We start from the raw sequence: 22,722 nt of genomic DNA, 5'->3' as shown, positions 1-22,722 counted from the left end.
GTTGCTGAGGGAGTTTTCTAAGGGAAAATGCTATTATCCTGGTTCCTTTATAGTTTGGGGAATTCAGCAAATGTGAGCAGAACCAAGTGCAGGCTCTTTCCCAACCTATTCAGATGTGAAGTGAGTTTTAGCCTACCCTGTATGTGAGAATCAGGCTGTGTCACACTGAAAATGATCCTATAGCTTTCTCCCATGGACAGGGTGGGTGCACTGGTATTCGTCACCATCTTCTGCCCCCACTCAACACCACTCTGTGAGGCTTGTGACCAGGGACAAGCATCATTACTCCCCATGGCTGTATCCACCCTGGCTGTCCCTTGCCAGTGCTTCTGCCTGGGCGTCAGAGGACTGAAAAAACCCAGGGATGGAAAGGGTGGTTCCTGAGCAGCCAGAGCCAGATGATGGGGAGAAAACAGTTTGCATCCTTAACTAAAACAGCTTCCCAAAAGGGAATAATACAGAGTTGTATCCTTCTCCCATGCTTTACAAGTGCACAGGGTGTGACCAGCTCCTGTGCCACCAAGGAGCCCAGTATGGCTACGGGGAGCTTGTGGCTTTCCCTGCCATGCAGCTGTGCCCTGGGACCGCTGGGACCTTCAGCTGCAAGGGAGCATGTAGCCCAACAGCAAGGTGCAAGCAGTAGGGCTGTTACTTCCAAAGTTCAGCCTCTGAAGAACACAGTAAAATGTAAAGGTAGGTTAAAAATGCAGAGACTAGCATTCATCTCATCTCTTGGTTTAATTTTTACAGTGCAGCTTAGTTGGATCTTTTTTTTTTTTTTTTGTAATCAACTAATAAGGCATTCTCCTAAGGTTAAAATAGTCTTTATTTATATAATTTATTTATTTATTTATTTATAACTGAAAAGCTTGCTGTGAGCTGTGTGATGATTTTAATGTGAGGGTGGCATTTTCATGGATAAAATTTCTATTATTTCATAACCAAGCTATTGTTTTCTAACCAGACACACAATGAGCATTAGTCAAGCGGGGGGGGGGGGGGGGGGGCGGGGGGAAGATACAGTTATTTAAAAAGTTATGCTTTGGGTGCATATATCTCTTCTCTATATATCTAATTCATGATACTGTTGAAACCATTGTCTGTTCTCAGAAAAATATGTGTTTTCTCTGGAACTGGTTTATAAAAGTATGTTTTTAAAATGTTATCTTCAGCAGGCAAAGCATGGAAGGAATTTTATTTTTACTATTTTAAGCATAATGCTTTTACAGTGTTGATTCAACAACAAATATCTCAATGGACATTTTAACAACCTTTAAGTAATTTCACTGTCTAGTACAGCAGTACCGACGCTGATCTAATTTTGGGCCATATTAGGTAGAATACTTTAAGCTGTTCCATGAGGCAAGAAACCCTGTGTATGTGGTTCAAACTGCGTGCAGTAAAAGGTTGAGCAATACTGCGTGATCTTGAAAACTGCTCTGAAAAACCAGTCTGAATTTTTACTTATGCTAGAATGTTTTTTCTTTACATTGTCTTTAGAAACTTCCCTGGACTGACTGCTAGTAGGTCTCCAAAATGGTGTCTATCTACCTAATTCCTTTGGTCCCTCAAGACTGGTGTTCAATTTGTATTGCATGCCTGTCAGGTGTGCTACAAAGTGGCACCCCAAACTGCTGATTTTGACAGCTTATTTAGGCATAATTTTCCCTTGAAGCCATTTCCAGGGAACATTTGATCCTTTGTTACCAGTTTAGGCAGATACGTTGATACAGGTGCCTACTTCCAGTCATTCTCCATTGTTAACCTTCTTGTGCTAATGTTCATCCCCACGTGCATTGTCCTTTGCACTGAATTCGCAAGTGGATGTAGCCAGCACCTTTGGAAAGATCTGGAGCACCTCTGATCATGTAGACATCTCTATACCTTCACCTGTAGACTCCCCAAATCAGTGTGATCTAGGCAAAGATAAATGCTTCCCATAACTCAAAAAACCTGCATTTTCCTGACATTTCATGTACCAGTCATAACCTAGCTGAGGAGAAAGCCTTGTCCTGTGGTGCTGGTGGGGATCAAATGTGAGCACTGTTCTTCTAATGGCACTTGTGAACAATGTTAATGTCCTCCCAAGTAGGAAATACTTAGCATCAGCTTTTTGTTTAATGGTTACTATTTCAGTTACTAGAAAGTATTGCTCTTATATATACTGCTTCTGGGACTACACCAGGGAAAGGGTCTGGGTTTGGTTCAGAGAGGGAATCCTGCTGGTGAACTTCAGTTGGACAAGCCTCTGGTTCTTCTACTCTCGAGGTTTCTCAGAGCAGTGAGTCTTTCCAGGATGCCGGATGGAGGGCAGAGACCTCAGTCAGTTCTGATTTCTTCCTCCTTTCCAGAATTCTAGCTTTGGTGGGATTTTCAACCATCCCAGTATTCTTCAAGTGGGATTTTTCTCATTTTCCCCTAGTCCTGTGGTGCCTGGTCACTGCAGGCAAGCAGCAGGGCCGCTCATCCTCATCATCCCCAGGGGGAACTGCCCCTGAAAGCCCAGCCCTGGCTAAGAGGAGACACAGGTTGCACTCCCAGTCTAGCGGTGCTCTGGCTAACTCTGCTTCACCGGGGAGCCAGGTCACATCATCTCTGGAGGTCCCTTGCAGCATGGTATTTCCAATGGGATTTGACTCCTGCATTTCTGCATCATCACTGAAGTGGCATCTTCATGCTCTTCAAGAAGGCTGCCAGAACTCCCGCTTTATTGTGGAGAGCAATGAAATGTTGTTTAATATCACTTCTCCCAGCTCTTAGCAATTAAACATTTCTTCTTTGCCAATGTTAAATGGTCTGACAAAGTTCATAGAATAGAATGGGTTGGGTTGGAAGCAACCTTAAAGATCCCCTAGTTCCAACCCCCTGCCATGGGCAGGGACACCTTCCACCTTCCACCAGACGAGGTTGCTCCAAGCCCCATCCAGCCTGGCCCTGAGCACTCCCAGGGATGGGGCACCCACAGCCGCTCTGGGAAACCTGTTCCAGTGCCTCACCACCCTCACGGTAAATAACCTCTTCCTAATATCTAATCTAAATCCACCCTCCTTCATTTTAAAACCATTACTGCTTGTCCTTTTGCTATAGGCCCTGTGTAGCATGTTGTCTGAAAACTGTTCGTTGAGCTTCTCTCTCGTTCTTTGCAACATAATCAGGGAAGAGGCACACCGCCATAAAGAAGCGCTCCAGAGCAGAGTAAACATTGAGTGAGTGAAGATCACTGGAATGCTGCAGAGCTGCATTGTGCAGATGTTGTGCTAATCTCCTTTGTTTCTAGCTGATGCTTTTTCTTGAAACACAAGGTGATGCTTTCTCTCCATGCCCTCTCAAACAGCTTGAACACGCACTTTTCTTGGAGCTTCAGAGCTGATGGACTAAGACACTCAAGGGAGGTAGTTAACTGCTTTCCTTCAGTATAGGAGCCAGGACCAAACAGAAACCTCTAGATAAGCAGTATGAAAGCTGGAGGGAGAGCACATTCCCCCTGTCATGAGCTAATGATAGTGAGACAGAAGGGGAGAGAAATTTCCCACCAGCAAGCAGAGCCATCCTCCCTCTGAGCTCCCAGTTTTAGCCCTATGCATGTCCCCACTGCCCCGTGCAGGAGTGCAGGGATAGGATCCCGCACTCCCTGTCCCAGCAGTGCACAGCCAAACCAGCACCCACCATGAGACACCCTGCTCCATGGATGCGTGCTTTCTTCTAGCTGCATGCTCCTTAAAAATGAGCTATAAAAGACTATCCAGAATGATTTGACACATTCTTCTGATTTAAGGACATCAAATTCAGTTACTGTAAGCTCCAGTGTGGCTGGTTTTGCTACTTCCCTCAATTCCCAGCAGAAATTAAGCAGAGGAGCTGGGATTCAGATGTTTGAGATTAATGGGATTGCTTAGGTATTGAAGGAGTGACAAAATGGAAAGTTATTCCTAGCAGAAAAAGTAATTAGTCCCTTTCAGATCTTCAGTTTGACACCCGCGTTAGCATCAATTATTCTCTTTTGGGAATATTACATCTTAACAAGGTTCACTGTACTATCATCCTTTCTCAGTAGTAATCAGAAGAGAGAAGGCCTCTTCAAGTCATTGTCTTGCTACCTTGAGATTTTTAACATAAGCCTCCCACTTATCAGCTGATACCTTGCATTGACTTCAGCACCTCAACAATGCCAGTACTCTCAAGTGTCTGGAAATCAACCTTCTTTTTCTTTTGGTTTTTCTTTCTTTTGGTTTTTCTTTCTTTTGGTTTTTCTTTCTTTTGGTTTTTCTTTCTTTTGGTTTTTCTTTCTTTTGGTTTTTCTTTCTTTTGGTTTTTCTTTCTTTTGGTTTTTCTTTCTTTTGGTTTTTCTTTCTTTTGGTTTTTCTTTCTTTTGGTTTTTCTTTCTTTTGGTTTTTCTTTCTTTTGGTTTTTCTTTCTTTTGGTTTTTCTTTCTTTTGGTTTTTCTTTCTTTTGGTTTTTCTTTCTTTTGGTTTTTCTTTCTTTTGGTTTTTCTTTCTTTTGGTTTTTCTTTCTTTTGGTTTTTCTTTCTTTTGGTTTTTCTTTCTTTTGGTTTTTCTTTCTTTTGGTTTTTCTTTCTTTTGGTTTTTCTTTCTTTTGGTTTTTCTTTCTTTTGGTTTTTCTTTCTTTTGGTTTTTCTTTCTTTTGGTTTTTCTTTCTTTTGGTTTTTCTTTCTTTTGGTTTTTCTTTCTTCCCTCCTTTGCTGGCAAGAGTCTGCAAAGAAAGTCAACAATGTTTCCAAGCTAAAAAACTGGTATTGTTACCAGTGAAGTTAAAATCCTCAGGGTAGAGAAAACGTGTCAAAATAACCTGGTAAAGCTGGGTCCCTGGGAGAAGGGGTAGCTCCACGGCGTGGGTTTCGGCTTGATCAGGAAACCGTGCCAGCCCGGGGCCGCAGCTCCTGCTCCTGCAGGGCAGCAGGTCTTCTGAGCGGAGCTATACACAAAGGTGTAAAGCTCTCAAATTCCAAACTCCTCAGGTGGAAGATGCGCTGTATTTCTAAGAGCGGTGCTGCTGCCCCATGCATGGTGCTTGCAGAGTTTAACAGAGCCTGGGACAGCCTACGCCAGGTTTTGGTTTTCTCAGGCCGTGGAGGTCCTTCCTCTGTGGTACCATTCATGGAACAACCACACAGCTGGTTGCCCTGTGCAGAAGTCACACCTGCGCTTAATTTCTAACCGTGGTGCTCCCTCTTCCGTTTCACCCTCTGTAGTCCAAAATTCTCGTCTCCAGTTTAACATCATGTGTTTGAGACTGTTGAAACATGATTAAGGAGACCTAGATGCACAGCTGTGTGACTAAATCCCCTAAACAGGTTTGATAATCAGCCTTTATGCACAGCTCCAAGTTAGTTTGAATAGAAGACTGCTGAAAATAACCAGAAAAAAAATTTAAATAAATTGTAAGTGACCTCCTTTCCTGTGCCTCCAGATTGGGCCACTCTGTGGGCAAACATCGCTGAATAAAGCTGTTTTAAATTAAATAAATAACTGGCTTTGGTGGATATAATGTTAGGCCAGCAATAAGCTATTTAAAAATCCCATCGAGATGCTGAAGTTCTAACCCAGAGCGCCATGGGACTGCCGTGCGCTGCTGCCAGTGCCCCTGGCCACAGCAGCCGTCTCGCAGACCACCGCACCCCGACGTGGCCCGTTCCTGCCCACCCGGGCTTGCCAGCTAGACCTCCACGGCAGGTTGCCAGCTCCTTGCCCAAGCGACACCTTGAGAGGCGGCGGGATATAATTCAATCACTGTTGGGACATGGAGACAAGCTACAGTGAGGGCGTGACTGCCACAGCTGGGTGACATCCAGCTGCAGCCTGCGGGGCATCCAGGAGCGCTGGGAAGCTGGGTGTTCCCAAAGGGCCCTCAGGCTGTTGGGGTCAGCAGGGAAGCTGTGCTGCCTCTGCAAAAGCAGGGGGCTCCTGTGGAGACTGTACAGGCAGCCCAGTTGTCCTAGGGCTCAGCTGAAAATGAAAAGGAATATTTGAAGCCAGTTGTGCTGAATACTTTAACTCAATTATTTGAAGCATTAGTAATAATTTTATTGTAACCCTCTTTTTCATTGATGTGGTTGTTTTCGCGAATTGTTAACAATTACAGGTCACCTTTGAGATGGAAGCATCTTGGCATTTGTTGTAAAAGCTTTTAAAAAGTAATTCATGTCTTATTTACTCTGTCACCAGATCATTTCATGTGCTAATGCACTGGGAATGTCAAGCTGTGCTGATAATAGCAGAGTTTTCCTTCTACTCCTTTTTATTCCTGTGCAAATATAATTAAGGCAAGGAGTGTCTTAGGGCTGCCTGATCACATGCATTAAATTAGCTCCCCTCTTGCCTCCTAAGGCAAACACACCCAGAACTGCAAGGTCTCTGGGAAGGAGCCATGGCTTGTCTGTTAGGGCAGCACCTTGCACACTTGGCCCCTGAGCCGCGCGCGTGCTGGCCCTACGCAGGCAATCGTCAAGGGTGATTCACCGGGAAATAAATACGTGTCTCATCTTCATCATGGGAACAGCCTCAGCAGCTGCCTCTGGAAGTGTTGTCATATTTCATGTTAGGCTTGTGCTTAAGACATTCTGAATTTGGGGTTGCGTTGCAGCAAGACTTCAGCAAATGTGGAGTCTTGAGAAAACTGGGATCGGGGGATTTGGGAGTTATTCTTCCAAAATTTGGGGGGAAATGGGAATCTTTCCACTAGATGCCAAGAGTTTTGTATTAGACCTGTGAAAGAAGGTACAGGGTGATATCCAGAGGACATGTGTCTGCATGTCTGTGAACAGGAGCCAGCGTGACAACAAAGCTCCGATGTAGCACAGGGAACAGTACACAAGGGCACACTGAAGACATCCAGGACACAGGGGAGGACGATCCTTGGACAGAACTGTATCTTAAGAGTAAATTTTGCAATTTGCTAATCATTCTCTAAAGCACCACAAGGAACTAGCAGTATTTGATGGGGCTCTCACTATGGGTATTTGATGGGCCTAAGGCAGCCAGAGGATAGCTTCATTCATCTGCTGAAGGCTTCAGTGTGTCAGAGACCCTGAAGTCTTCAGTGTGTCAGAGACCAGGCACCTTGATAAAGGGTGACTTGACCCCAGACTACCTAACAAGCAATCATTTGAGTTACTCTTACCATACAGATGAAACAATTCGGGCAGTGACCCATGCATGCTGACAACCACTGCAAACCAGACTGTTTTTGATTAAGTACCCAACAGCGGTTTCAGATACCTGGGATAAGACCCTTTCAGATAAGGACCCTACAGTAACTTGGCCAAACCACTCCATCACTGCATCATGTAATTTGGTATCTATAATTTGAAGCATGTAATTTGACACTGTGTAATCCATCAGAGTTCGTCTATCTCAACTGAAAATGACCTTGTACATGAATATATAAAACTCTAATGCTGTCCCATTTTCTAGTTCCACTGTTCCCATAAATTAAATGTGTTCAGTGGAAGACTGGAATCTGTAAGTGAAAGGAATCAGCTCTCTGCCCTTTAGACTGACAAAAAGAATTGTAGCAGACTAGAACTAAAAAGTAGTCATAACCCGTGAGTCACAAAAGATCATAGGGTGAACACAATTAGAAAAAGAGAAGTAATGGTATATTGCCTTTGTATGTCAGAACTGCAGGCAGACACTGAAGTGTCAATAATGTGAAGGAAGAGTGGCTGCTGTTGTTGCTCAAATTTTTTTTCAGACTAATCCAACATCCTGTGCAAAATAATTTCAACAGCTTCCAGCTTTGAGGAGATACGTAGGCAAAATTTACTTCTATAAACATATGTTCAAGAGGAGGACAGAGTAATTCTTTGTGCTAATCACTGTCAGCATACTGTTGGATTGTCAGTGTCACTGGATGATGTAGATAGTGTCTGAGAAAACATTGTTCTGTTGTTGTTTACATGGCTTTTTTCACACTAGTTTCACCACCTTAGCAGAATATCAGATGCAGTTTTCTTACATCAGTTTCAGCAAAGATATGGACTGGAATAACCAGTAAATACAATAATGCTGCACAGGGGTGCAGGGATGAAAATATGACAGGCCATACATAGTAAGATCGGTAGTATAGCAGCATCATTAACCTTTTTTTTATTTCTGCACTAAATTTTCCACAGACAAGAGCATTAGTAATTTTAACTTTGATTGAGAACTGCTATTATCCACTCACAGCATGTGGGAGCAAACAGGCACTTGGATAAATCACAAAAAAGAAAACCACTTAGCATGCTGCTTTCCTCAATAACACCTTTTTCTGAAGGTACAAGGCTGAGTGCTGTAGGGAGAGTGTGTGTGAAGAGAAAAGCAAGGCTGCAACAGCCCGCTGAAGCATGCTCAAGGTGAGCCCCTCTCACAGAAGACCAAGAGGTCACGTTTGACTCTAGAAGGTATCCTGATATGTTTTAAAAAATTAAATAATTAAATAATTCAGTAAATGAAAGCCATCAGGATTCTAATGCAGTGTTAATGGGGTCTTTCAGGAATCACGAAGATCGGTTTCATGAGCGACATAACTGGAGCCATTAGCAAGCTCATCCAAGATTAATCATCCATCAAAGGTGAGTGCCTGCACATCTGGGATGCAGAGCAGCATGGGGAGCAGCACAAACATTCCTGCTTGCAGCCGCTGCAGTGGGACCAGTGTGAATAACCTCTGAATTGCCTCATTTTCCTCCCGCAGGCACTGAGCCCAGGGGCATGTTTGTCACCCTTCAGCAACGGATGAAGTGGGCAATGACTCCACAAGCGTGAGTATGTGGGAGGTCATCTTCTCCACAACCAGTGCTGCTCTGGCAGATTGTTAGGTGAGAAGCAAATCAAACTGCTTTGGAACATGGAGTACCTCTCACATGGTCGTTGAGAGGAAAACTTCCTGGACAGTCCCCACGAAACCTCAACGCTGTTTTGGATTGGTATTTCCTACTGAGTGCACCAGCAGCACCAACATGATAAAAGACAACTAGGAATAAGGGCTACAGCTGCTCCTCTAACATTGCTGGGACAGCCTCCAGAATAAATTTCCAGCTCCTACTAAGTCCTACTGGATGTATCTTCTACGCCAAGGCCTCTGGAAAGGACCTGAACCAGAGGAGGTTTGGCGCTTCACCTGTGCTGTGTAGAATATGGCAATAAATTATTCCGACATGAAGGTCTAATACAGTTAATAGAGCATATAAAGCTGTCTACTGTGTTTCATCATATTTAATTTGCTGCAGCAACCTGCAGCCATCCAAGCTGTTTCAGCCTCCCTTTTACAACCCTCTGCTGCCCTGAGAGATGCTTTCCCAGCTGAGGAGTCCCTGTGTCACCAGCGTCTCTGCGTCGACAGAGTGGTGCGATGCTTCCAGAGCATTCAGCTGCTCCTCACCCTCCAGCATGGTCCCAAGTGAAGCAGTTCCCTCACCACTGTGGGGAGAGCCACGAGGGACCCCATGGCCTGGACATCCCCACAAAGAGTGGGCAAGCAGGAGGGCAACACCAGTCTCCAGCCACCCATAGCTACAACCTCTTCTGGGGCACGAGCTTTGGGAATGCTGGGGGCTGCACAGCAGGTTAGTGCATCTCTCCAGGGAGTTCTCCAGACGTGTCCTCCTGTCATGTTTTGTGGTTTGTGAGGGATATGATTCACTACCCCAGCAGCCTACTGTGCTGCCTGTGCCCTGTGATAGTGCTTAGTGAGAGAGCAGTGAGTCACTGGTCCCCCCCAGCCCATGTTGGTGGTTGGTGGAACTTCGCTTCTCACAGGGCCTGGGGCACCACAGGGTTCAGTCCGTGCCTCCCAGCCTTTGGTCTGATGGCCTCACATACCACAGCGTGTGGCATGTGCCTGTGGCAAAACAGGGATGTTGGGATGAAGGGAACAGACCTACCTTAAGCTTACCTAAGGAAAGACACTTATGTCAGCTGCCTGCCCAGACGGGGTGTGGTACTGATGCCGCTGTCATTGATTTGTTCATTTTTTTCTAAAAAACTTTCCTAGGTAGACAAGGATTTTCTTATTAAACTAGGATAGGTTGAGATGACTGTTTCACTTATATTTTCTTGTAACGTATGCAACAGTGGCTGTAATCATAGTCATGTATCATGTAGTTTGGGCCTCCAGAGGTCATCTAGTCCAACCTTCTTCTCCAATTGTAAAATACAGGTTAGTCACCTGCAAGCATGTTGTGCTGTGTGAGGGATCAATGACATGATTTTTCAGGAGATTGCAAGATGTGTTAGGGGAGAGAGTAGCTGAGACATTACCCAGTTCCACCAAGGATGCTGCAGCTGGAGACAAGGGAGAATGGGAGACAGCCACTACATAGCAATCAGAATCTGCCTCTGAACCTCTCGTCTCCTTCCTCAGTGTGTTTGGGTGGTGCAGGGCGAGAACAAGCTCCAGGCAGAAGGTGTCTGTACCTTGGACCCACTGGGAGAGTCCTCAGCATGACAGGACAGATGCAGTGCCCTGAGCTCTGGGGCAGACGTGCTGATGGGATAGTCCATTTGAGCAAGGCCATTAAAAAAATGTGTTGGTTTCTCCCATTTCTGCCCAGGTTGTTTACACAATCTCTTTCCTCTGATAAAATAGCAATCCCTAGCCCAGCTCCCCGATCCCCAGCAGGGGCAGAGCACTCCTGTGAAGGCCAGCCAGGGTTTCTGTGGATCTGGAGTGTGAGCAGGGAGAAGTGGGGTTACCAACAGAAATGTCTGGGTGCTGCTGTCCCAAACGCTGCCTCAGCTGTCCCTGTGTCTCCTGCCCTGCGTGTACCTTGTGTGTTCTCAGCCCAGCCCACTATCCCTGCATCTGCATGCCACCAGGCAGCATCCTGAACATCCACTACCATCTCTGATGTTGCACCTCAGCTCCACAATAAGAAGGTGATGAGTTGCAATAATGCTGGACATGAGTGCACTTTGGTCTAAGGGTACCAATGAGGGAAATAGGAGTACAAATATCTAGGGATGTTATAGCTAACATATTGAAAGTCTAGCCCTACCAGTGCCCTTGAGAGAGACAAAATATCTCATATAAAGTATTTCCAAAGAACTTTTACAGTATCCCACTCCAGTGATCAGTACAGCGGTATGGAGAGCATCCTGTAGCGCATTGATTTCCATGGTGACAGCTCTCACCTGAGCCAGGTTAAAAGGATCACATCCCGATAGTAGGTAAAGGAAAGCTCTGCTCTCCAAGACGTGCCCCATAGCTGGAAAGCAGGCATCCTACAGCAGGGCACAGCACTGAGCTGACAGGACTGTGGAGGCAGCAGCTAGAAAACTACAGTGTCCCATGCTCTAGAACAAGAAGGGCAGTTTTGCTGCATTAAGTCTCATTAGGTGCTATACGAAGTGTATTTGCTCACTTCCAGGTTTGGTTATTGGTTGCCAGTACAGAACACATTAGGGTCTTGATTCCTGCTGGTACTGTTGGGGACAGCATGTAAAGTGCAAACTTAGAATAGCATGTTAGAGAGCTTAAGCTGGGAAAGGGATGAAGACTATATCTTATTTCTGGAGTGTGATCTTAAGACAAGATCAGATTGCCAGTGATTGGTATACCAGTTTGGAGGATGCTAAGTATTGGCAGTGAGTCTATGGAGCTACTACACCCTGAGAACTATATAGTTTTGCAAATTAACTGTTCACATTTGTAGTAGTGGTCAGAATAATGCCCTCCCATGAGACACCACGTAAGGAACTAAAAACACTGTGGCAGTTATTGGGTGTGAATAGACGAAACCACCACATCAGAGGATACCTGGAAGTTTAATTAATCTCTGTTGAGAACTGACAGAGGGAAGATGTTTTGTGTTCCATAACTGTAGACTTTCTTCCTTGTGTGCCGCTGGTCTTCAGTTACAAAGTGAGCAAAAGTGATAGCACTAGAATAAAACAAATAGCTTTCTTTTGTAAGTCAAAGTTTCGTAGAGCTCTTGCTTGTAATCTCACAGCACAGCAGTACCCACAAGCAACGTTTTAAGGATATGTTTCATAAATGCATTCCATTTCTACACAGAGCAGAGAAATGGATATATCATGTTTGTGGTAAAAACACAAATGAAGGGTAAAGACAAGCAATGCTAAAATGATGCTAAAAGACGGCTCCTCTTGGATGCTTGCATTATAAATCACTACATGCTTCGGCACTGGGATTTGGTGGTTCTGGCATATTGACACAAAGAAGGTGCACAGGCTGAAGAACTAGTTTGATTTTCCCACTTTCTGGGTGACTCTAGGATTTCTGTGCTGTGTTGTCTGAAGTAGTGGTGCTGTTGTGGGGCAAGAGTCAACACCTGATTAAGATTATTGCTATGGACACGTCTGTTTTCCTGTCTCTCAATTCTCACCCTCTGCAGCTACTCATATTTCCTCTCTGGGCTGAAAATTCCCATGTTTCATCCTCCATGCGACTTTTTGCAAGTCTTAGCAAGAACATTGGGTCCTTTGGTTTGGCTAGCAGGGAAAAGGTTTTAGTTCTCCTGCATAGTGCAAGCCCTTGCCCAGCTCAGAAGTGACTGAAGGCAGCAGCTTTGAACTGCTGGGCTCTATCCTCTCTAGAGCAGCAGAGGACAAAACAAATCAAGCAGAAATAAAAGAGATCATTCAGCTCAAAGTGCTTTTTAGTTATCAACAGTATTTTGCCTGATCACATTGGATTTTCTGCATAGATTCTTGCAGGTTCTCGCCATAGGACAGTCTAAGAGGGCAAAGCATGTGCAGATCCAGACATCTAATTTCAGGATTCTTCAAGTTATTTCTGTTCAGAGTGTCTAGTGGGAGAGCAAGTCTAAATACCCCATTCAGTTCAGCAGGTGAAATAGCAAGGTGCAAGAGGTTAAGAAGAAATGAGGCTGACTGTAAAGATACTGAGCTAAACACAAAGGGAGTATGAATATCTGCAAGTGTTGGCTTGCTGTCGTTCCAGTGATGTGTCACCCCATACGACTGAAGTGGGATGCTCATGCTTTGCTATAGTGTGGTATTCACCAATCATTTGTCAGGCAGACCAAACCTCCTCTGGGCACTCCAAGAACCTGGAATTCATCTCATCAGACCTTTGCCACCTTAAAGTTAAGATTCTGGCGTGAGATGCACATCTATGTACCTGCAAGCAATAGAGAGGGACAGGCATCTCAAGCATCATCAGCTAATCCTGAAAAGGGGTTTAAGGCAGGAAGGATAAAAGTTGCCCTCCAGGGATACCTGCATCTTGCCTTTTTTTGATTACAGAAGGAGCTTAGGCAGCAAGTTTGGACTAGAAGTTTAAAGCAGGGCTTGCTAAAGGTTGGTAGAAGGATTCCCACCAGATAGTAGTGGTAGATACTATTCTATGTGCCCATCAATAAAGCTTGCTCTATCTTGAGTCCAGTGGCTTTAATATTCAGACCAAAATTGTACATTGTATACTTGATGCTGTAGCTCTCACTGGCCAGACTTCCTGGGTGCACATGATTGTGAAGAGCAGGTAGAGCAAAGGACGAAGAAAACCCAGCCTTCAACCCCAGCTCTTCCAGAATTTCTTTGTGTGATTGAAGAATACACTTCACCTCTCTGCCCCTCAGCTTGTCCATCTATAAAAAGGAATATTGATAGTTTTATGCTCAGTCAGGATCCTCAGAGCAGTCATTCACCTCAGTGATGTGAGTGTTGAGAAGCACTTCTGCTCCTTGATAGGCACCAGAAGACGTTCTTCTCTACTGCCTCCTCCCAGACCTGCGTATACTATTTAGTGATAGTTTGGACATCCTAGGAAATTACATTAGAGCGCCAGACCCTGCAAGACTCATCTATTACCCTACCCTGAAGCTGCTGATGTCCAGACTGCCAGACAGACTGCTGTGTTCTTTACCAGCTACCAGAAAGCGTGCCTAGTCCAAGCCATCTCAAGCCCTATCTTCGTTTGAAGAGACCAAACGCAGACCACTTGCTTGTAAAGGTGGCAGAGGCAGGTATGAGGGTATGAGGGAAAAAATCACTTCTTAGTTGCCAAGCCCTATATTTTCTGCAGAAGTTTCTCTCACCTTGCACTACCTGTCTGATTACTAATTTAGGAAATGAACTCACACATACACCCTGGGGATCCAGTTCTTCTATACCTGTAGTTAGGGCTGTCATGAAAGAGAATTTCTGCTTGGGGAAAAATATTTCTGTTTTATTTCCTAAGCCATTCCTTTGGATCTATTCCGTTTCAGTGATTTCTGAAGTCTAAATTCCCCATCATAAGTGGTACCATGTCGGTACAGAAATAAGCTCATGTAGCAGTGACGTAGAATCACAGCAGCTCCTTGTCTTACCCCAAGTTCTGCTCTGTTATATTGGTATAATGTCCTAGAGACTCCACTATGTGAAGAAGGAATATTTAGCTTGCACGAGTTTTGACAGAGAAAAATTTATTCAGTCCGGTAGGTCTTCAGGACCATCCCATTCAGAAACTATCTCGGTCCAGCTGGTGTCACTCAGGTCGGTATGTGCTTGCTTTGGAGACAGAGAAATGTTGCCTAGTGAACAGTGCCTGTGTTTAACCGACAGGAGGGGTGTCAGGTCTGGCAGCCTGTCCGAAAAAGATTAGTGTTGTTGCCTGGGTGGATGCTGCCCGTCATCTCTCACTGTGAGCAATGGGCTGGGTATCAGCTGCAAAGCTGATGGGATCTGGAAAGGGAGATAGCAAGCCTTCCCACGTGGGACGAGGAAGCCTCAAATGCCACATAAGCATTGCTCAGCCCTTGCTGGGGTGAAGAGGGGCCATGCGATGTCATCTCCTTTTGTCACCGCAGGGGCAGATGAGTCAGCACAGTTGTGGCATTCATGATTTGAAATCAAATCCTCAGACTGTCGAGGTTCTTCAGATCCCCAGACTTTCAATAAGTATTTAAGGAATAGCATACTGGTTGTACAATTTCATGGTAATTGTACATGTACAAAACATCCATACACACGTGCACATATTTTCAGCCCCTGTATGAGTTAGAGAATGTATGCTGTTTGAATTTATAGAACTGATGAATTTTAAAACATTTTGCTTTGCTATATTCAGCTCTGATTCCACGGTAAGTTCTACCCAAGCCTGTATCTACCCAAGCTTCTTGCAGCAGAAGTCTAGTAAAGCAAAGGAGACAGACACTCTACATCTTCTACGCCCTCATTGTCTCCTTCATTTTCGGAGGCAGAGTAAATCAAGGCTTTGCTTGTGCTAATGATTGAAGTACTCTGGTTTATTTCAGAAATTAATATTGTTCCTCATGAGTAAAATATATCTGAAATGCTCACTGTAGGTGTGAATTGTATCATGCCTTTAAAATCAGTCTTCTACAGCTGAGGCAGGCACCCAGGAGGAGCAGCGGGGTGGGGGATTCTGGTAGATTTTGGTTGGGGTTTTTTGTTGTAAGTATTAGCTGCTGCAAAACCCAACCAAGGGCAGGGCAAATGTTCACATAAGCATTTTTGTGTTTAATAAAATGTACTAGTCATCATAGGATGTTACTAGCGTGAACCACAGCCTTCTGTGTCCTGTATAACCAATATACTACAAAAAGGGAAAATAGAAATATGGTGTATGTATAGTATGTAGCTGAAAAACATACAACTTCCAGCGGCATTCTGCTGAGAATTAGAGCCAGATACTGTCCTTTCTCTTTCTCCAACATACACACCAACTACTGCTATCTTAATATCCATTTCTTCCAGCAGACTTTGATCCATCATATTTTATTACAACTGTTGAAAGACAGCTCAGTCTTTATAGTGAATGAACTTTTGTAATTACTCTATATTTATGTTGTATTTGTGGGTTAATTATATTGTGCTTATGGGTTTTGACAACTAATTACCACTAATTCATATAATGACATGTCTGAAATGCTTGATATTCAATTGTTTTCATAATGATATATTTTGCTTATCTTGTGTATACATGGTAATTGCTCCAGACATGTAGTTACAGTGCCAGTTATGTGAGCTTAGGCACAACTAGACGTCTCCAGAAGCAGAGATACGGTTTAGTTATCCCAGGCAATGGACAAAATTAAACATTTTAGCTTGGTTGTGTGTATATAGCAAGGGTTTCAGAGAAGAAGTATGCCTTCATATGAAGCTACAGCTAGAACTAGTTCTCACTAAGGCCATGAAGAATGTAACTGCAGTATCACAACAACAGTGGTTGTTATTATATGGGTAACCAAGAAGTTGTCCATATGTGCTGTCAGCTCAGCGAGTGTCTGGCATTGATCTATCGGTTCCCATGGCTTCCGCTACAATCAGCGAAGTTCCAGAAATAAAAGCAGTAATTCTCTTTTTTTGTGTGATTTTTCAGAAGCTATTGACTGAGTTTGGCTTGAGATTTTTCTTCAAATCGTGGCCCAGGGCCCAAGCCCCATGAGCATTTGCCTTAAGACGGTGACGGTAGCATCTGTTCAGTTTAAATGCAAATTCATGCTACCATAAATGTACTGCAGCATCCTTGGACCTTCTTCCCACATGGCAAACTGAGGGTACATCAGGCCACTGTGGGAGTCAGAGCTCGTCCAGTCTAGTTTTTGAATGCCTCTTCATCTGCAGGATTTCTACCCAGGACTTGTGCAAGAAGTGTTTTCTCATATTAAATGGGATTCTGTCCATGAACCTTAGGGTCTTGTACACCACGTGGGTTGTCAGTTATTCATTTCTCCTACACTTGCAGCAAGCACACTGGCCAGATGGAAATCCCACGCTCGCAGTCCCCCCAGCAGCAGTCTCACACCACCAACCCAGTGCTTTCCACCAACATGAGATATTTTTCGACGTGAGTAAGGACCCACGGCGCCTTCTGCTACAATAGAACTTATTTGTTCAGTCATACAACATTTTCCTTTCAAAGCAAGTCTAAAGCCATTGTATGAGTCATCTGCTTTATTTTATCAGTGAGAAATTGGACATAAATTCACTAAGCCTTAATCTGAATTTTTTTGCTCACAGTGGAAATATTTCCATTGATTTCAAAGGGTCTCAGGTCAAGCTTCAAGTACTATTAAGTTTTAGCCTGTCAAATTTGTTCATTTGGGGCCTTTATGAATTGCAGAGCAGTTGTGTACAGAACCAAGTCATGTGGAGATTAAATAAACCCCATCAACATCGGTCTCCTGACAGAATAGCAGCAAGAAACAAATATTGACTTGAAAAACAATGCATGTACAGTGACATTTAGCGTGTATAAAGTGATAGTCTCTATATAAATACAAATAGCACCATTTCCCCAGAGCAGAATAAATGATATTCATCGGTAAATATTTGTGTGTCTTTGACGTGTCTCTAAGCAGCAAGATGAGAAACTGAGATGGAAAATGCATTTGCAGGTGAGAATTCAGCGCAGGCTTGTCTTACTGTTTTTCTCGATGCATTTGGGAGACCTTGAAAAGCAGATGCTTCCTCTTCTAGTTAGCGGTTTAAATGCAAAGCAACAAAACTGTAACAGACCACAGCGTAATAGGTTCCTGCCGGTAGTTTCCTGACCCTGCCACTCATGCTGTGCTACGCTGCAGGGCTCCAAGCCTGCAAACACTCTTCAGCAAGAAAAGGAGATCATTAATTTAGGAGCCAGATACCCATATTCAGAAAGGATTTATGCACCCAGGAGCTAGTGTTTTGCTGTCTTTATGAGTTAGGGATTTTATAGACCAGGGTTTCTTTCTGATGGAGGTCAAGCGACCTAAGCATCTTTAACATAGCACCTGGATACTGGGCTTTTTCCCCTATGTGAGGAACAACAGCACAGTTCATCAATATGAGGAACAGGTGCACAGGCTCAGACTCTTCAGGTAGGAAAGAGAAGATTAAGGGTCTGACTGATAACAACAGAGGTCTTTAAAACCACGGGTGACACAGGAAAGGTGGCTGGGCAATAACTGTTCACCATAGGGAACAGGTCTTTCCTACGAGGTATAGCCTTAGAAAGATATTTAGGTTCCCTTTAGACCATAAGGCAATGAAGATAAAGTAGGATTTCAGGCGAGTGCCTCGAGATAAGCCCAGTTCATCTGGAGGTTACAGTGCTGCTGAACATCTAGTGCTGACCCAGCATTCGGGCACCAGGGACCGCGGGCAGGCCAGTCCCATTGCCCCTACACCGTGTCCCGCTCACAAACCGCGTTTCCCCGCCCCGAGGAATCGGACCCGGCCTCCTGCAGGGCCTATGTGCAGTATGTGAAGCGTTAGGCTTGCAAACTGCATCGGGATCTTCAACTCAGAGTAAAAATAAGGGTTGCCAGCCGGGGAGAAACCCCAGCTGTTCCTTCAACAACTTTTTCTAGTTGTATTAGATGTAGCCCTCTTATTTTTCAGGGGAAATTTTACGATGTTCCAGTGAGGTGCTTTAACGATTGGCAAATGAAACAGATTTCTTTCTAATGAAAGGGGGTTTCCTAAATACTTTTCCCACATAGGATTTTTCTCCAGCAAAATTGTCTTTATTTACAACAATTTGTAATGTTCAGTGTGATGTCTGTTCCAAAAGGACCGTGAAGGGAGAGTCACAAAAAGGCAGTTTTCTTTCTAGTTACAAAACAAAAACCCTACTCTATTAGTTCAAAGAATACTAACCTTCAAAACAGCTTGTTTTATTTTAAATTTAATTTTTTTTATTAATTTATATATAAATTAATTATTATATATTTAAATATATATTTAAAAATAATTAAATATAAATTTAAATTTAAATTTATTTTATTTACAATTCCTGAAGCTCTATGGACAGTTCTTTCATTTTCCACATTACTGCAACCACCGGGGAACTCAAGAATTAAAAAAAAAAAAAAAAGTAAGCATTAGTCAAAATGAATTTTGAATAATGGATTCTCTTTTTGTAAGCCCATTCAAAAGGGGAAACAAAGATTTCTTAGAGAGTTTAAACTGTAAGTGACCAAGGGGACACTGCAACCTTTTGTCCCTGGATCGATTTTTTAAAGCGAGAGGGTTTTTCAGACGATAATAAAGTGAATTTCTCTCCTCACAAGTCCTCTGGCACCTTGTGTCATTCTCTTTTTCCTTCAAACACCAAGATGCTGTCTATGCTGTTACCAGCTAAGAAATGTGGATCTCTTCATCGCCGGTCTTCCAGTGTCACGACAACATGGCCTCTACAGTTAGAATTACCGGCTCTTGTTTTTTGAAGGCAAACGTGACTGTAGTTTATTTTGCTTTGGAAAAATGTTGCTGGGACTTGTTATGGATGGATGTGCATCTTCACTGCTGCCTGGCTGACCGAGCGATGTGGCTGCAGGCAGACCTTGCACTGGGGATGAGCTCGCCTGCTCAGGACCATTCACATGCCACTGGGAGAGCAAAGGCTGAGGAGCTTCACTCTACAGTTAAACCTTACTAACTAGCTTCATGAATATCTGTCCCTGGGCCACCCATCACTCAAGCATCACCTCAAGCAGTTGTTCTTCTAAGGAGGGATGTAAGTGCTGGGAATGGCGTTCTCCTCTGCCCTCCCCCCTTACAAATTACATGGAGTGTTTGCAGAGCTTAGCTGCCGATGTCTGATACGGTATCTCATTATCCAAGCTGTCCTCCCACCTGTACTTTATCTGATTGCAGGTCTTAGTCATAGAGTCAATGAATAAATAGTCTGAATGGAAGTTTGAGCAGTAGGAGGAAGGATTATGGAGGCCCCCACGGATCCACCAATACTCAGCATCTGCGCTCCTGTGTTTTCTGCAGTGCGTGCGCCTTGCTGAGCCATTCCGTAAAACAAAAGGGAAGCACAGAGCAAAACGGCTGGGCCAAAACCAGCAGCGGGTACTGGAGCAGCACAAAACCCAGGATGAATGTCTTCCCTCGGGACAGATGCCTGTTGCACTAGAGATTTGGGTCTGTCACCAGATCTTTGGAGTTTATACATTTTCCTGAAGCAGATTTTGTGTTTGTGAGCTTTAAAAATCCATAGCAAGGATCAGTGCCACGGTCAGTGCCATGGTCAGCTTTATGAAACAACATAGGTTAAGAAAATTAAAAGCTTTAAAAATTTAGTTAAAAACACAGGAGAGGGAATGTTGGTAACATGGCGTCTTGTAAAGATGCATCTACAAAGATAGGTAAAACAGGAAATTCAGATAAAAGGTCTTCTTTAGTAGCGAAAAACATTTAGAAATGTGAAGTTCAAGTAAGACAGTCTTAACCACAAGTTTTCTAAAAAGACCATGAAAATAACCAGAGAACAACCTCTCCATCTGGAATTAACTAATAAGCGTGAAGGCTGCAAGGGTCAGCAGCCTGTGCAGACCCTATTTTTCTTCCCAGATGAGAGGTTAAGTGCATAGGTTTCGTGTGTCCTGGGTCTGGCTGACTACGAAATCAGGAAATCACCAGGGATCAAGAGCCCCTTCTTTGCACTGAGACAAGATCCACTGATAAGAGCAGCTCCGGAGCAGGCAAATGCTGCTGCAGGGCAATCAGACAAGCTTGCCTGCCTCTGTTAACATACATGTCCCACATATCAGGGAAGAGCACTTCAGCTAGCTTTAATCAGGTTAACTCACATCACAAGGCCATCCAGCTGCAGGGACAGGGAACTCCATGGCTGAGAACGTACCGTTTCTTGGCTGGGTGAATTCACCTATTGAGCACTCCATGCTACGTCGCGTGTTTCTCATATCAGCACTTCTACAAATACAGTCTGCAAAACAAATGGACATCTTTTTCTTTTCTGCACCGTCAGGCACAGATTTATGGTGGAAGAATGTTTCTGTCCCCATAACTCATCTCTGAAGAAAGAGGAGGCACAGGAAGAAGGTCTTCCCGTCACAGCTTGGTGGGAAAGGCAGCGCTTACATGTTTTGACAGTGTAGGGTTGTACAACTGATTACTGTAAATTCTGCTCCAAAAAAGGTTGCAAGATCCAGCTACCCATGTCTTCTTGGCTCAACGGTATGGAAAAATACAGTCTCTGGTGTTCAAAGGTTAAACATCTCAGGATTTAAAGTAAGGCATGAAAATGGGATAGTGAAGGGAAATACAAGGAATGAGACCAACCTTACACAAGTATTTTGTGCAGTATAAAAGAAAAGGACTTTTTAAACGCACAGCTCTAAGGGTCTAAACTGTTAGAGGAGATGATGAGTTTTAAAGTTATTTTTTATTTGATAATCTCTTTAGAGCATTTATGGTAGGTTTAGAGTATTATTTATTACAAATTATTACAACTAGAGTAAGCAGCTACTCTAGTTGTTTACAAGAAGTCTGGGTACTTTACCATCCCAGAGAATTTTTTTATGTCTGACTAAAGACAGGATGAAATCTGCATTGAGTCCTAGTTTGTATCAGATTGCAGCTCAGCAGCATCTTATGAGCTTTCACTGCCTAAGATTTACTAATTTTTTTATTGAAAGTAGATAAAAAAGAGTAATCATCTGTGAATGATAATTATACCACTGCTTGTGGGAGGAAGCATGGTTTGAAGATCATCACTAATTATTGTTTCTCGTTTGCATGTGCCAAGATCTACACCAGAAAAGCTTACCTCTGAGGTGTGGTCCTGGATGGATTTCATTCAAACCAGCTTTGCAAAACTGCCAGCTTGCGGTCTCTCATTGACTCTGGAGCAGATTGATTCAAGCCCAGGTTTTCAGTGGTTAGGCAAAAGGATGCATTTTCAAATGAGTTAGTTACACCATGGCAAAACTCATCCTGGAGATTCTTAAATGAGTTTAAAATGGGTCTACATCAATTTGGCTTAAAAATGTGCCTTACCAGTTGAAAAGAAATCAATAAGCCTACTCTAAAGGGTTTGATTAACAGTGTACAGTTTCTTATAACCGGAATTTCAGGTTAGAGTATAATTGTTTTCAAATATAATGACCTTGTGCAATGCCAACATGACAGAAGCATTTATGAAGTGGATGGGAAGAACCTGTAGGAAGCTGCATACCTATAGCAAACTGCATCATTGTATACATTTTGTTAGAGAAGAGTGCAGCCAGGAATGTCAACAATGAACAGACAAATTTCTCCCACTTTCAGGGCATAAAGGTTGGAGCTGGGGCATCCTGAGGGAGACAAGTCTTAGCCCTGACCTCATCCTGAGCCAGAGCCTCTCTTACCCCTCCAGAGAGAAGATATTGATGGGCTGCTTTTGGGGAAACAGCACTTCCCCTCTCCCATCGATTTTCTCCCAGGATCCTAACTGGGAAGGAGATCCTCCAGGCTGGCAGTGTCTACTGGGAAGGGAGGTTAAGCTGCCCTGACAAGCAGGGAAAGATCCACTTTCTGGTGCTGAGAGTTAAAACATCCTGGTCACACTGGTAGTCGTGCTAAGCTCTTCAGCAAAAGGGCAGCAAAAGGGGCAGAAATAACAGGGCTAAAGCGCTGCTTTGCAGTTTGCTGTTTCAGAAACCCTGTAGACAGCATTTAGTTTTCAATGCACAGTATGCAGAGCCACTAGAGTAAGTGCACACACACAAAACTGGCCTGCATGAGCGCTTGGTTTTGCTCTTGCACGGGTGAGAGGACATGGTCACACCTCATCGTGCCGAGGAGGTGATGGGCAGCTACCAAAGCCATCAGGTCTGGTGCAGGCTTTGACACAGCAGCACCAGGGTGCTGCATCCCTCTGTGCCCTGGGTCTCCGTGCTGGCCAGCATGGGGAAAAGCACCTGTCCCGCCACACCTCCCAACCGTGGTGGTAGGTTTGTCTCATGGTGCTCTGGTCTGTACAACAGGTTGGGTTATTGCCCCGATTTCAGCTGCAGGTAAG

Source organism: Falco cherrug, chromosome 6 (assembly GCF_023634085.1).
Source record: "Falco cherrug isolate bFalChe1 chromosome 6, bFalChe1.pri, whole genome shotgun sequence".
NCBI classification, from domain to species: domain Eukaryota; kingdom Metazoa; phylum Chordata; class Aves; order Falconiformes; family Falconidae; genus Falco; species Falco cherrug.
The sequence above is the reverse complement of the archived record's forward strand: the minus strand, read 5'-3'. Positions refer to the sequence as shown.